Source organism: Equus przewalskii, chromosome 4 (genome assembly GCF_037783145.1).
Source record: "Equus przewalskii isolate Varuska chromosome 4, EquPr2, whole genome shotgun sequence".
Lineage (NCBI taxonomy): Eukaryota > Metazoa > Chordata > Mammalia > Perissodactyla > Equidae > Equus > Equus przewalskii.
The window spans coordinates 75168414-75183369 of record NC_091834.1 but is presented as its reverse complement, the minus strand read 5'-3'; the positions used below and the strand labels follow the sequence as shown (position 1 = coordinate 75183369).

At 39.1% G+C, this 14956-nt stretch overlaps 1 long non-coding RNA gene across 1 annotated transcript in view; it reads left to right on the top strand.

Moving 5' to 3' along the window:
- The first annotated feature begins 2531 nt into the window (after positions 1 to 2531).
- The window catches only part of LOC139082897 (uncharacterized), an 87862-nt gene continuing 75437 nt past the window's right edge, over positions 2532 to 14956 (top strand). The window contains exon 1 of the long non-coding RNA XR_011539242.1: positions 2532 to 2685. This is a non-coding gene — a long non-coding RNA (uncharacterized lncRNA). The remainder of the gene's footprint in view (positions 2686 to 14956) is intronic.

Genomic DNA, 14956 nt, shown 5'->3' with positions numbered 1-14956 from the left:
CCTGGACCAACAGCACCATCTACATCACCCAGGAGCTTGATAGAAATGCAGAATCTTGGGGCCACGCCAGACCTACTGAGTCAGATTCTGCATTTTAATAAGTTCACCCAGTGACTCAAGTTCATACTAAAGTTTGAGATGCACTGAAATAATGGTAGCAGGGTTGCGAAGAATGGGATTATTTAAGAAGTATTTCACTGGAACAATCGATCAGACTTTATGAATTAATGGATGAGAGGGGAGGAAAACCAGGCAGACATGACATCTCTAAGTGAAGAAAAAGGGTTAGGGAGAGGGCTGGTACTGATCTCTGGGCCTGTACTTTAAAAAATTGATTTGTAATCTATTCATAGAAGTAATAAAATTGTTATATAGCTAATTTCTGCTCTGAGTACTACAGCCAAGGTAATGCTTAGAATTACAACATCGGAAATATCACGGAGTCAAAGGGCTCAATAGAGTAGCACTTTTTAGATTACATCCTACCTCAAAACTTCTCTCTTTATAGCAACATATCAGAAACTGAAATAATACTTTGTTTTAGTTCATCTTAGCATGAGTCTAGCAGATCAGAGAGGGAGAAAGGGAAGGAGATTACAGGAAAGAGAGAGACAGAAAGAGAGACAGTGAGAGAGACCAAAGCCTTTCCTAAGTTGCAGCTCTAGCCACCATTTGGTAGAGCATGTTGGAGAAAAGTGAACTTCCTTATACATAAAGTTCACAAAAATTCTAATCCTAAGTAAATTTTCCTTGAAAATCTAAGGGAATTGATAAGATACCTAATGATTTTGAATGCCTACTGAGTGCTAGTCACTGCCTATTCACTGTAAGTATTTGATCTTTTCATTTCTCTTAACAATCCTGTAAGGTAAGTACTCCCCTCTGCCTCTTGCAGTCAAGGAGATTGAGTATCATAAATGTGAAGGTGTTCACCTGAGACAGATCAGCCAACTGGAACTTCAACACAGGATTTCAACCCAGGCTGTCCAGGCTTTTCCTGTCATGTCATACTGCCTTTTAAAACAGACAGTTGTTTGCATTTGACAAAAAACTTCATGAGGAACTGACATGCCAGCACAGATGAAGTGGGACATAAACACCATGCACAGAGGTACACATCCAATCCAAGAAGAGGATGCAGACCAGACAAGGTCAGAAACATTCCCCTTTGCCACAGAGCTAAGAATGCATCAGTCACCTAGAGAGCAAAGATTTAAAAAGTTAATGCCAGACCCATAATGCGTATTATTTGTATTTACATGTATACATTATTGTATTTTATTTGTAACATGTCCATGTGCTGCTATCATTCGGGTTTATACATTGAGTTATTCTCAACATTTCCTTTCGTTGTCTTTGTATTGTCTTGATGTATTATAAGGCCTTTAATTTAATTAAACCAGACGAACACAACTGACAATTACAGCCAGGAATTTGGAACCAGACAAAAGCAGAACGATACCTTAATAAGGCTAATTCTTGACTATGCTAGAAGTTACAAATTCACTCAAATTTTGAGCGCATTTTAGAGCAAGGCATTGTGGAAGATACAAAAATCAATCAACTATGGGTTCTGCCATCAAAGACCTAGCAATCTAGGATGGGAGATACAACACATTTAGTAAAAAAGTTGTAAAAGAATATGTTGTGTCATATATGAGACAGAGATAAAAAGTGGCTAGAAAAGCGAGTTTCAGTTATTACGGTTGCTAACAAGTTATCCCAAGCCTCAGCAGTGTTAAATACCTATTTATTATTCTGTGGTTCAGGAATTAGGACAGGGCACAGCAGGGACAGTTTGTCTCTGCTTCGTGATGTCTGGGGCCTCAGCTGATGACCTGAATCTTGGGGGCTGGAATCATCTGAAGGCTCATTTGTTTTCTTGTCTGGGAGCTGATGCTGTATAGACTCAAAGGACTGGTGAGCTGGAATAGCTGGGGCTCCTCAGGCGTCCCTATGTTTTGTGGTCTCTCCACCTGGTCTCTCCCTCATGGCCTGTGTCTTGAGAGAGCAGCAGGTAGAAGCTGTACGGCCTTTTTGAACCCAGCTTTACTTCAAATTCATTTCTGCCACGTTCTGTTTGTTAGAATCAATTGACTAAGGCTGTCCCATATTTAAAGGGAAGGGAATTAGACTCCACCTTTTGTAGGAGTAGTGTCAAAGAATTTGTGGGCATGTTTTAAAATCATCACACTGGGTGAAAATCAGGAAATTGAATGGATATTGAAAAATGAATTTAATATGAATGAGTAGAGGTAAGACAAATGGAAGTCAACACAGGGATCTACATCAGCAGCAGGTAAACAACGCATGAGCCGAACAGACTGGTTAGGCTAGGCATTGGGAGTGTAGGAAATAAGGCTGAAAACATAGATGGGGATGAAGATGTGCCAAGCTAAGGAGCATGGATTTGACTCAGCTGGGAACAGAACGCTATTCAGTAGTGGTTTTCAACCTTGGTTGCCATTGGAATCATCTGAGGAGCCTTAAAATAACCAATGCCTGGGTTCCACCCCCAGAGATTCTAATCTAGTTGTTCTGGAATGGAGCCTAAGCATCAGGACTTTTGAAAGCTTCCCAGGTGATTCTTATGTCAGCCAAGGTTGAGAACCAGTGCTCTGAAGGATTTTGAGGAGAGAAGTGATGTTATCAGGAATCAGTTTGCATTCTTTCTCTGGGAAACCAGTAAGTAGTTTACAGCAAATCTGTTTTCATTTGTTTGGTTGTTTTTCACAAAGCCAGATTCCTAAAGACCCTTATGGCTGTTTGAATGGGGTTCCGTGGGGGTTGGTAATCCTGAATTTATTAAAATATGGACTTCTCCTTTTTACCATTTGATAATATAGTTTTAACGTAGTCTTTAAGAAAAAAAATCCTACTGCTGTGTTGCATCTCTCCAGAAGCCAGGACTTCTGAGTAGCCGCTGCTCAGGCACCAGGATCCTGGCAGCTCTGCCTTAGTTTCTGAAAATGAGGTTTTTATTCCATAATCTTTTTACCACGCCTTGTATCTGCGCATGCCAGGGAAATGGCAAAGGTTGCCAGGTTTCAGAACTTGTCATCTCCTCAGGAAGTTTTAAAAGGTCATTGGAATCTCCACCTTTCCCCACTACCTTCCCACCTAGCCCTGCCTTCTAAGAATAAAAGGTAGATGTTTGTACTAAAGTACCCGTGGCAGAGATTCCTAGTGTCATAAAATGAGTATGTTTCTAATGGACTGTCAACTGGAAGCTTGATAAATAGAAACTTCAGAAATTGAATTGTAGAACCATTGATGTCACATTGGGTCATCCCAATATTCTATGTCTTAGTGGTATGAAGGAATTATTTCATATCTTGCCTGTGAATATCGATTTGTGCTTAATATACTTTCAACTACATTATCATATTCATTATTCAACAATTCCACAAGGGAGATCTTATTATTCCCATTTCACAGATGAGGAAAATGAGATTTAGAGGGATTGTGACTTGTGCAAGGTCATAGAGCTAGTAGGTGGCAGAACGAAATTTGAGTACAGCTATTCTGATTCCAAGTTTACTGTTCTTTACACTACACATATTTTATGTTTTGAGAGAACTGGAGTTTAATTTCTCTTCTTTATATCAGTCTCAGAAATTTAGGAAACTTAAACATTCATATTTCCTTTAATGTATATTTTTAGATTATGTTAAACCCTTTTTAAAAATTTCATATACGTTTTCAACACATCTACTTTGTAAAGTAATGAGATATGTAAATTTACTGTTTGCTTTGTAAATCCTTTTTATTTGATTTATATTTATCTCTTAAATTTCAAAGGATACCACATATTTATTATATACTGAATTTTCTGGGAGGCAGGAGGGAAAGTCTGTCCATTCATTCTGTAGGTTTTATTCCTATCTCAGCCTCTAACTTTCAGACTAATCTTTTCAAATCTGCAACTATATCTTTACTTATACCATCCCATTATTCTAATTGATCATATTGGATCTTCTAATGATTCATTTTACAAAACTTTTTTTTAAATGTTTTAAAAATTTTTTTCAATTGGCACCTGAGCTAACATCTGTTTCCAATCTTCTCTTTTTTTCTTATTCTTCTCCCCAAAGCCCCACAGTACGTAGTTGTATATTCTAGTTGTGAGTACCTCTGGTCATGCTATGTATGATGCTGCCTCAGCATGGCCTGATGAACAGTGCCATGTCCATGCCCAGGATTTGAACCAGCAAAACCCTGGGCCACTGAAGCAGAGCACACGAACTTAACCACTTGGCCACAGGGCAAACCCCAAAACATTTTTTGAGAAACCATTATGTGCCAAGAACTTTGGAGATACAATGATGAGTAAGATTGCAAGGCTTTTCCAAGTTGACTCTCTCTTTCTGGAGGTACAATGACAAGAAGTGCAGAAACCAGTTCAAGTGACGCTATAGTATTTTGTCAATGAGGCATTGATAAGGTTTTATGTCCAATATTCATCCTTACTATAAATAGTCTTCAATGTACTTTAGATAATTTTCTAGCTACCTTCTTGCAAATCACAATTTATAAATCTTACAAGTTTTTTATTTGACCCTTAATGAATATTCTTACATTTTCCCCTATTAAAACTATTTTGTCACTTTATCCACTGACATAGCCTTGTTATATCTTGTTGGGATTTATCCCTATCTGCATGGAATTCGTTTATCTACAAGACAACTTTTATCTTCAGGCTCACAAATGGTACTGTACTCCCACCTCCTCATCATTATCATTTGTAAAATATTCAATAAGACAGGTCTCAGCGCCAATATTATTCATGTGTCAGTTTTACTGAGTGGGCAACAAGATTATCTGTGAAGGGAAAAATATTCTTGGGAGAAGTAGACGTAGGAAATTTTTTTCAAAAGGTTATAGTTAAACTAGAGAGTTAAACTAAAATCAAGTTTGCAGAAGTCATCTACCAACTAGCAATAACTGTTAGAATCAGCATTGATTTACTGATTATCAAGATAAATGTAAATAAGTATCATATCTATCATATCTTTATATGATCTACCATTGTATTTTGAATGCTGAACCTTCTTACATTCTACTGATCAGGGTTCCTAATGGCAATAATTGGAGGATCAGTTGGGAAGAAAAACAGAAAGCTTAAAGTATTGAAAGTATAGTAGAGTCTTTAAGATTCAAGGAAATACTTCTTGAGATCCATTTCTGGTACTAAAAAGTGTAATTTTACCAGTTGAATTGGAATTCATAGGGAGTGTCATTGTACTTCTTACTCTAATCATAGATCTCTAAGACATGTCAAGGGACCTCAGATTCCCAGATTCCCACATCTCTAAGATTTTGATCTTGGTGCCCTTTTTTTTTTGGCCCCAACACCACGGCTTTTCCACTCTTCCAGGCTCCCAAACTCTCTGAACTCCTCTTCTATCACAGAAGGCCATCCAGTCATTAGCCCATCCCATACTGACCCTGCCCATTGACTTCCTCCTCGTTTCCATGGCCGGTCTTCGTATACAAGATTCTTCCCACTAATCTGGCATAGAGATAGTCAAGAGACCAGGTTGTGACTTCCAGTCCTGAGTTCTAGTTCTGATTTTGCCGCTCCTTATGAGATCTTGACTATCTTCAACTGTAAAGTTAAAGCATTGTACAAAATAGTCTCTATACTTCATTCTAGCTCTCAGTGTTCTGCTTTTCTGATTTGGTACAGAGTAGAATGAAGGGGAGTAGCATGGGCAATAGAAATGTATATTCTACTAATTTTCCTCTTAGCTTTTTCACTTTCTCAGCCCTTTTCAAGGGCAATTTCAATGTAGTCCTAGTAGCTGGCTTAAGTCTCCCTTGCAGCTTTCCCCAACATTAGTCTGGTTGTGTGAACTGACGAATGAGAAAATAGTTGGAAAGAAGAAGGTTAAAGTGTAGCATCTGAGGGAACTGCTCCATTATATTGGTTAATCACATTGGTGTGAGAGGTAGTGTGCTGCATGAGGAAATACAGAATTTTTCAATGATTATAAATTTGGATTAAATTTAAAAACACATATTGTATTCCATGAAATTGGAGAATCACCCTTGATGAAGGGTTATGACACCCTGACCCAGCTAACTAACCTGGTCATTCTCCAGTGATGCCATAAACACTTCTAGCTCTTTGATCACCGAAATGCCTTCTCCTCTCTTTTTTCTGCTTGCTTAAATTTCTCCTTTATCCTCAAGACCTCACTTGAGTTCTAATTTTTTTTTTATATTAAAATTTGTCTAGCTGCCCCAACCCAGGATAATCTCTGTTCTTTTGAATTGCTAGAGCATGATTATCTGCTCCACTTATTCTTCTGGTGACCTTCTGTTGCCATTTGTTTTTATCCCTTGATGAATATATCCTGTCTTTCGAATTAGTTCTTAAACTCATTGTGAAGGACTTTGTCGTGGCCCTCTATCTGGCTCAATGCCCAGCACTCAAGCATCACCCAATAAAAGCTTATTTGTGGTAACAGCACATAATTCCATGAGAATCACTTAAATATTGTTGACTGCATGTTACCTGAGAGATGTATCATCTGACTCTCATTTGGCAAGAACATCATATCTTCATTTATAACGAAACTAGCCTTGCAGCCCTGAACCCTAGCTAATGGATGGCCAGAAACCGAGTTGATTGAACATTTGCGGTGGAGGTGAAAAGTGTTTAGTTAACTGTCAAAATGGTTGCCTTAACCCACTGGGGCTTCTATAACAAAATAGCACAGCCTGGGTAGCTTATAAACAACAGAAATTTATTTCTCACAGTTCTAGAGGCTGGAAGTCCAAGATCAGAGTGCTGGAAGGTGGGTGAGAGCCCTCTTCCAGGCTGCAGACTGCTGAAGTCCTGCTGTGTCCTCACATGCTGGGAGGAGCTAGGGATCTCTCTGGGGTCTTTTTTATAAGGCACTAATCCCATTCCTGAGGGCTCCATCTTTATAATTAATTACCTCCCAAAGGCCCCACCTCTTAATACCATCAACTTTGGGGGGACAAAACATTCCGACAAAACTAATAGTCAATACTAATTAGTTAGTAGATGTCAAATAATTTTATATGGTTTTTAATCTGGGAGGCATTAAATGTCATCAAGAACCCTATCTATATCTGTCACTATGTTAGTAAAAGGAAAATATAAAATAATAATAGCTTACACTTACAGAATATTTTACACATATTTACTTATTTAATATTTACAACAACCCTTTGAAATAGACAATTATATTATTTCCCATTTTATGGAAAGAATATTATTTCTCATTTTATAGGTGAGGAAACAGGGCACAGAAAGGTTAAGTAACTTGCTCAAGATTGCACAGCTAGTAAGGGAGATAGCTGGGATTTGAAGCTAGGCAACCTGACTCCCACATCTAAAACTAATATGCCATGATATAAGTTGGTTCCTTATATTCTATAATGACTGGGTAGATATGAACCAGTAAAATTTATTTTAATTAAAGAAATTTGAGTACTAGGTGGCTTTTTCAAATGGAAACAAAGACCACGTGAGAGCTGAAAAAGCCCCTGTGGGAAATGCATTGTGCTAGCTCAAAGTCAGCCTGTGAAACTCAGTTTCTTTCCCATCTTTAAGTTATTTTCCATTAGTGTGAAAGCAGAACCAGGAGCACTGGCTGAGGTGAAGAGGGCCTTTCATCTTCCCGGGCAGGGGGACCACTTGGGAAGGCAGGCTGATGAGAGCTGCGGGGGAGCTGAGCCATTTTAAAAACACATGAAAGTAAGAGCTTAAGAGAGAATTTTTATGAGGATGGCAAAGTTGAGGGTGTATGCTTATGCACGCATGCAGGAAACGTGGGTTAAAACTGATCAGTGATTAAAATTCCTTAGACCTTTAAAATGCAAATGATTTGAAAAAATGTCATATTTTTGAAAAGTAAGCATTCTCATTTATGGGAGCTACAACATGGTACTTTATTCTAGAGAACATTTGAAGTTGTGTGAAATTCACTAGAGCTCCAGGACAAATTATTAGACAAAAATATTGCCTGCTGGGGCTTGGGAAAGAATTCCATTGATCTCCCATTCCTACCTTTTTATCCTTAAGAAAGAGGTGGGACAATTAAACTTTTTCTTTTTTATCATTTGTGCAGATAATGACACAAACACTTCAGTGTAAATTGGGAAAACAATGTCCACAGCTCCTATTTTGCAAAACACTGCCCTGGTTTCTCCGAGATGGAGGTTAGGCACACATATTTTCAATGACACCCATTTCTTCTTTGCTCTTCTGAGCAAAGGAGAGTTTTCTTCTGCAGCGTTCTTGAGAAAGCGCTGCCTGCCAGGTTCTTCCATCGGAATAGTGAATACTCGGGCTCTCTCACTGGGACCCTCTAATTACAAGGCTAAGTTTGAAGATTTCAACTTATTTTGGCACACAGGGTGATGACTCAAGATTTAATTCTCTCTTCAGGCTATCTAATTAATAAAACTCTCTAATTTTTGTCAGAATACATTCAGCAGGGGTTTAAATAACTAGTTCTCAAAGAGCTCTATTTTGCTACTGTCAAAAACTGTTCTTTAAATCTGCTAAAAATATCCCAGGATACAGTAAAGGGAATGCACAGCTTCCTCCCTTTGTGAAGATATGATGAATTCCTTTTGCATTTGCCTGTTTTAAATATATGTCAAGAAGAGTAGGAGGAAGGAGGAATGGAATTTTTGGCACCAAAAACTATAGGACTCAAGTGACTAAAGATCTATCTTCTCCATCCATAGGGTTGAGAGATGAAAGAGTTTAAAATTTCTAGGCTCATCCTTTCCTTTTTGGTTCTCTCCTTTATTTTAAGTCTGCATATTTTACCTAAACACATGAATTTCACCACAAAATGAATTCAGCTGGAGTTACATTCTTCTTCTAACAAATAAGGTAGGAAATTTTCCCTTTGATTTTGCCTTAATCAAATTCTACCATGATTAACAGTCAAGGACAGGAAATCCAATTGCTCAGTAACAAGACACAGAAATTACACATGGAGGTCAAGGAATACACCACAATTTTGAAAATATTTACATAATGAAAAGATTCCTAAACCCCAGTTGTGATTCACTTACAGAGTGATGTACTCTGTGCAATTGCAGTGAAGCAAACCACATTTGTGTCTCTTCTCTGGTTCACTCTGATGAAATTCGGCTCATGTATTTTTTAAAATTTATCTTAGGAAAATAATTCATTCATTAATTCAATGAATATTTATTGAGCATTTTGTATGTGCCAGACAGTGAAATTTGGCTCATGTGTTTTATTTTATTTCAGAAAAATAGTTTATTTGTTCATTCAATGAGTATTTATTGAGCATTTTCTATATAACAGACAATGTTCTGGGTGCTGAGAAACAGCAGAGAATGAAACAAACAGAAATCTGTTCCTTCATGGAGTGTGCGTAATAGTGGTGGAGACAAATAATTAACAAGATAAGCAAGCAAAACAGACATTAGTTTAGATATTGACAAGTGCTAAGGAGGAAAATAAAATAAGGAAGGGGAATATGAAATGTCCTGGGGAATTGTAATCTTAGAGAGGATGGCAAAGAAGGTCTGATTGAGGAGTTGATGTTTGCATAAAAACTGGAAAGAAGTGAGGCTGGTATTAGGCGGAAGAATGTTCTAGACAGAGGGCCAGTGCAAAGGTCCTCTGAAGTTGGGGCAAATGGGCAGATTTAAGATACATCAAGGAAACCACTGTGACTGGAGCAGAGTGAGCAGAGGAAAGGAGACAGGATAAGTCAGAGAGGTGCTAGGGGCCTGATCAGGGAGTGGTTTATACATCATTATGAGGACTTTGTCTTTTGCTCACAGTAAGGTAAGATTTTTGAGTAAATGAAGGTCTGAGGCAGAGGAATGACATGATCTGACAAGTTTTAACAAGATTGTTCTGGCAGCTGTTCTGAGAATAAGATGAAGGTGCAGCAAGAGGAGAAGCAGGAAACCAGATCAAAGACTGTTGCAACAATCCAAGTGAGGGATGATGATGCATTGGACCAGGATAGTAGCAAGAAAGGTGATGAGATATGGTCAGATTTTGGATATATTATGAAGTTATAGATGACAGGATCAATTCATGACCAGAAGTGATGTATGAGAGAGAGTGAGAGTCAAGAATGGCCATAGCAACTAGAAGGATGGGGTTGCCATTTACTGACATGTTGAGGAGTGCAAGAGGAATAAGTTTTGGGGGAAATGTCAGTAGAGCAGTTTTGGACACGTGAAATTTGAGAGGTTCCCTTAAGACATCTTGAGTGAGATATCAAATCTGGAGTTCAGGAGAGAGGTCCAGGTTGGAGGTATTATATATATATATATAAAGTATATATACAATGAGTTTTCAACACATAGATGATATATAAAGCCATAAGATTAGGCAAGATCTACAAGAGAATAAGTATGAAAAGAGAAAAAAGGTCCAAGGACTGAATCTAGGGCACACCAACACTTTGACTTCAGGCAGATGAAGAGACATCGGTGAAAGAGACTGAAAAGCAGTAACTAAATAGATAGAAGAAGAGCCTGGCAAGTGTATAGGTTAACCCAGGTCCTCTGTGCAGAAGGCAAGATAGAATTAATCATGCAAGTATTTTATTAGAGGAAATGCCTGTGAGAGAAAGTTAGGGATGGAGCCGTACAAGACTGAGACAGCTGACAGATTGCAATGAATATCTGACCTCAGTGAAGAAGTGGGGGGGAAAAGTTGCATGGGTGCAATTTAAAGAGGGTTCAGCAAGTCTGTTGGGAAGTCATCAAGCCAAAGTCAACCATCTGAGGGGTGCCTATTTCCATGATATGGGCCTGGCTCAGGATCCTTGCCACATGCAGCCATTGGGAAGCTTGGTTTCATACTCTGTGCAAACACAACAATGGATTTTGGACGTAGCAGTTTGGGGCCCTTGATCAATTAAGCTCCCTCTTGTTGGAGGCCGTATTTTCATACCTGCCAAATGTGGTGACCCAATTATTTACTGCTGTGTAATAAATCAACCTAAAACTTTGTGCCTTAAACAAACACTTTATTATTGCATGTAGGGCTATATGAATTGACTGGGCTCAGTTAGGTGGTTCTTGCTTGATGTTTCTTATCCACTTGCAGTCAGATCTTGGCTGGATCTGGAGTCATTGAAGGCTTGAGTGGGCTGAAAGGCCAAAATGGTTTCTTCACCTATGTGTCCAATACCTCAGTACTCTTCCATATGGTCTCCTGGGCTTCTTACATAGCAGTTCAGGGCCCTGAGAGGCAAGAAACAGGAACTGCCAATCCCCTTAAAGGCTAGATCTGGAACTTGAAGTGTTATTTCCACCATATTCTATTAGTTAAAGCAATGGCAGGCCAACCCAGATTCAAGAGGGTGGAGGAATAGACACCATTTTTCAGTGGGGGAGTGTCATGAACTTCCAGGAAACAAAAGAATTGGTCACAGCTATCTTTGGAGATAAGCTACCTCACTAAGTGAAGAAAACATGTGAAGAAAGGAGAGAGTAATCAACAATGTAGATTGCTATTGAGAGGACATTAAAAACGAGGATGAGATGTACTTAGCAAAATAACCTTGTTAAGAAATCATTCCCTACAATGGTACATGTAAAAGTGTGATTGAAGTGGTTTGAAGAGGTATGGAAGGAGAAAAATTGGAGCTAGATAGTATAGATAATTTTTTCAAGGACTTTTGTTGTAAAAGGAATGAGTAAAATGAGACAGTAGCAGAAGGAGGAAGAGGGGTCAAGAGGGAGTTATTTTAAACTGAGAGACATAGTATCATGTGTATGCTCATGGTAGTGGTCCAGTAGGGAGGGAAAAGTTGATGGTAAAGGAGATAAAGGAAATATTGCTGAATAGTTTTTTGAAGAAGGCAAAAGAGGATGGAACTAATGTACAAGTGGAGGGTTTGGTCTTAGGTCCAAGGACAACTTACATGTGCAGATGCACGTAGTTGGGTGGATATGGTTGGGGAACTGGAGAATTTCTTTTCTGATTACATCTATTTTCTCTGTGAAAAAGGAAGCAAGGTGACCCACTGTGATTAGGAATTGGCAGAAGATCTTGAAGTTCTGAGGAGAGAGGAGAGGCATGAAAGTCATCCGGAAGAGTGGGAGAAGGAATTGATTAGGGGATAGAATGATTGCTATGCAACCTTAGGAGCCCTCTGAGGTTCATGAATTTAAAGGGTGACCAGTCAGCACAAATCTGTATTTTACTCATGCAAGTGCAGCAGAACAGTGCAGTCATGGACTAGAAGGAAAGATGGATTTAATCAGGGTTGTGGTTTAGCCAAGGGAGTAAGACAAAGTTAGAGAGAGGTAAGTGATTTGTAGGTTCACACAAGGGCATGATTATAATAATTGATCATGGAGTTTAAGATGTTGACTTGGATCACTAAAGTGGTGTCTATCTAAAGATGCTATACATGTATGCTTGTGGCTTTTTAAATTTTGGCAGTGTTTGTTTTATTCCTTCTTTGATTCAGTAAGTTAAAACTTCCCAACTTTGAATGGGCTTGCCCAGAAGGCAGTGACTTACCTAGCTTTAGAGGTATCCATGTAGAGGCTGAGAAGATGCTTTGTGTGAGATATTTAAAAGAATTCATACTCCAGAAGAATGTTGGACTAGAACATTTTTAAGGGTTTCCTGGGGTTCAACTCTGATATTCTCTGATTCTCTTGAGGATTAATTGTGCACCTGTTATGTGCAATTCTCTACAGGAGGTGTGTTGGGACTTATAAAGATACATTTGATATACTGTCTGACCCCAGGATGATTATAATTCAGTAGCTTTTTAAAGTAAGTTTATAATACAGATGTACTGAAAATTAAGTATTTAGTAGTTGATGAAAATTGATACTTATTAATCTATTAGTTCTGCTATTATGTGACTGCCATGGTGGGCTAGCTCCATGTTTGCCCCCCCCCCCCCCCCCCCCCCGCATCATAAACTCGAGGGTGCAGCAATTTTGACTCCCAGAAACCTAGATTGGAGGGGCTAAAAACTGGCTGGTCTTACTTTAGTAACATATCTAAAAAAATGGTGGATTCAGGGGCTGGCCCCGTGGCCGAGTGGTTAAGTTCGCGCGCTCCGCTGCAGGCGGCCCAGTGTTTCGTTGGTTCGAATCCTGGGCGCGGACATGGCACTGCTCGTCAGACCACGCTGAGGCAGCGTCCCACATGCCACAACTAGAAGGACCCACAACGAAGAATATACAACTATGTACTGGGGGGCTTTGGGGAGAAAAAGGAAAAAAATAAAATCTTAAAAAAAAAAATGGTGGATTCAAAGGATTTGTTCATGTAGGGTCATTGGCAAATGTGAAAAAACGTGAGGCACTTTGGTGACTCCAAAAGGGAAAGAATATCCTCCTTTTGCTGTCTGTAAACATAATCACAGTCTTCTTTGTGTGGAAGAAAATGTTAGCAGTATATAGGCCATTTCTATATTCAGCCCCGGCATTAAACTGGGGCACAGCTGATGCACTCGTTTCAGACAGTACCAATTGCTGCAGATGGATTCATCATTTATCGGTTGACATACTCATTATTTTGACAGAAATGATTGGTTTCGTTGTGCCACATTCTGGTTGTTTTATGTATAGTGTCCTGGTCTTACTCTAGATACTTTGCACCTTCAGGCAGAAAACATCATCAACATAGAAGTTTTTTACTCTTGACATTTCTATCATCCAGAAGACATCAGTTCAGGATTAAATAGTGTATGCTGGCACAGTTGGGAGGCTGTGGAGAGGTATTTTTCCACTACATCTAGGTTCCATAGTGGCAAGTGCTATAGGAATGCCCAGTTAGGTTGGAATTTCCCTCCTTCCAATAACAAGAAGGATTATGAATGACAAAAGTTATTCCCAGGTTGTCAGAGTGCTTTAAAAAGATCCAGTCTAAAGGTATGAAAAATGTACTTTAGGGGGAAAAGATTCATAGCATAAGTGAATCCTTTACAATATATAATGTTTGCCCCAGACATCCTTTAAATATTCAACTACAGCTGTATTTTAAAATTACTTATTTTATCAAAAACAGCTTTTATATGTATCATATAACATGAGTTGCAGGAGAACATCAAATTTCATACTTACTACTTATAATTGAAACTAAAAAAATGGGGGACAGGGAGACATTTTGGATCAAATTTACAAAGTTAAAATTGCAAAAAATTACATTTTCTACAAATTACATTTTATACAAAGACAAAACAACAACAAAATCATATGTCAGAGTAGAAAAGCCAGATGCATAGCTCAGGCAGGCAGGTGGGCGGGCAGGCAGGCAGACAGGTGGGTAGGTGGTTGGGCCCGAGAGTGGAGAGGTGGATGTGCAAGCTGGCAGGCTGTTCCATCCACGTGCAGGGGAGGATTTGTAGGCAGGGTCCAGAGAATGACAAGACAGATTGGCAATCAGAGAAGAATCAGAAAATATGGCTGGAGGACTTCAATGTTAAGGCAAAGGCTGTTTGCTTTGTGCTTTCTCTGTGTAGGCAAATCACCTGCTACATGTGGGTAGTCCTGGCCCACAGGGTTACAAAGAACCAGAAAAAGTCAGCAACTCAAGGGAATTCTACCTATGATTAGAGATGCTAAAATTACCCCTAGGCTAGCCTTGTGAATCTAAGGAGAGGCTCACTAACAGAACACTCCCTGTGTCTCTGGGAGTTGATGATAACAGAAATAACTCTGCATTCTCTCCCGAGCACTTCAGTCATGTAACAGATGTCACTAGACACGGAGGCGAGTACATAGCTCAAGAGGTCTTCCTTGATGTCACAGAAGGCCCTGATGGGGTCAGAAGTCAATTTCTCTTGAGATTCCTGCATGGATATCCCTCAGTTAAACACTAGTCAATAAACCCTGTGGCTAATATTTTCAAGTTTATGAGAAAAGGATTGGTTGAACTGGAAACAGTGGAAAGAAAATAGCAGGTGTCAGGAAGAGTGGTGGGCTCTTCAGTAAGGAG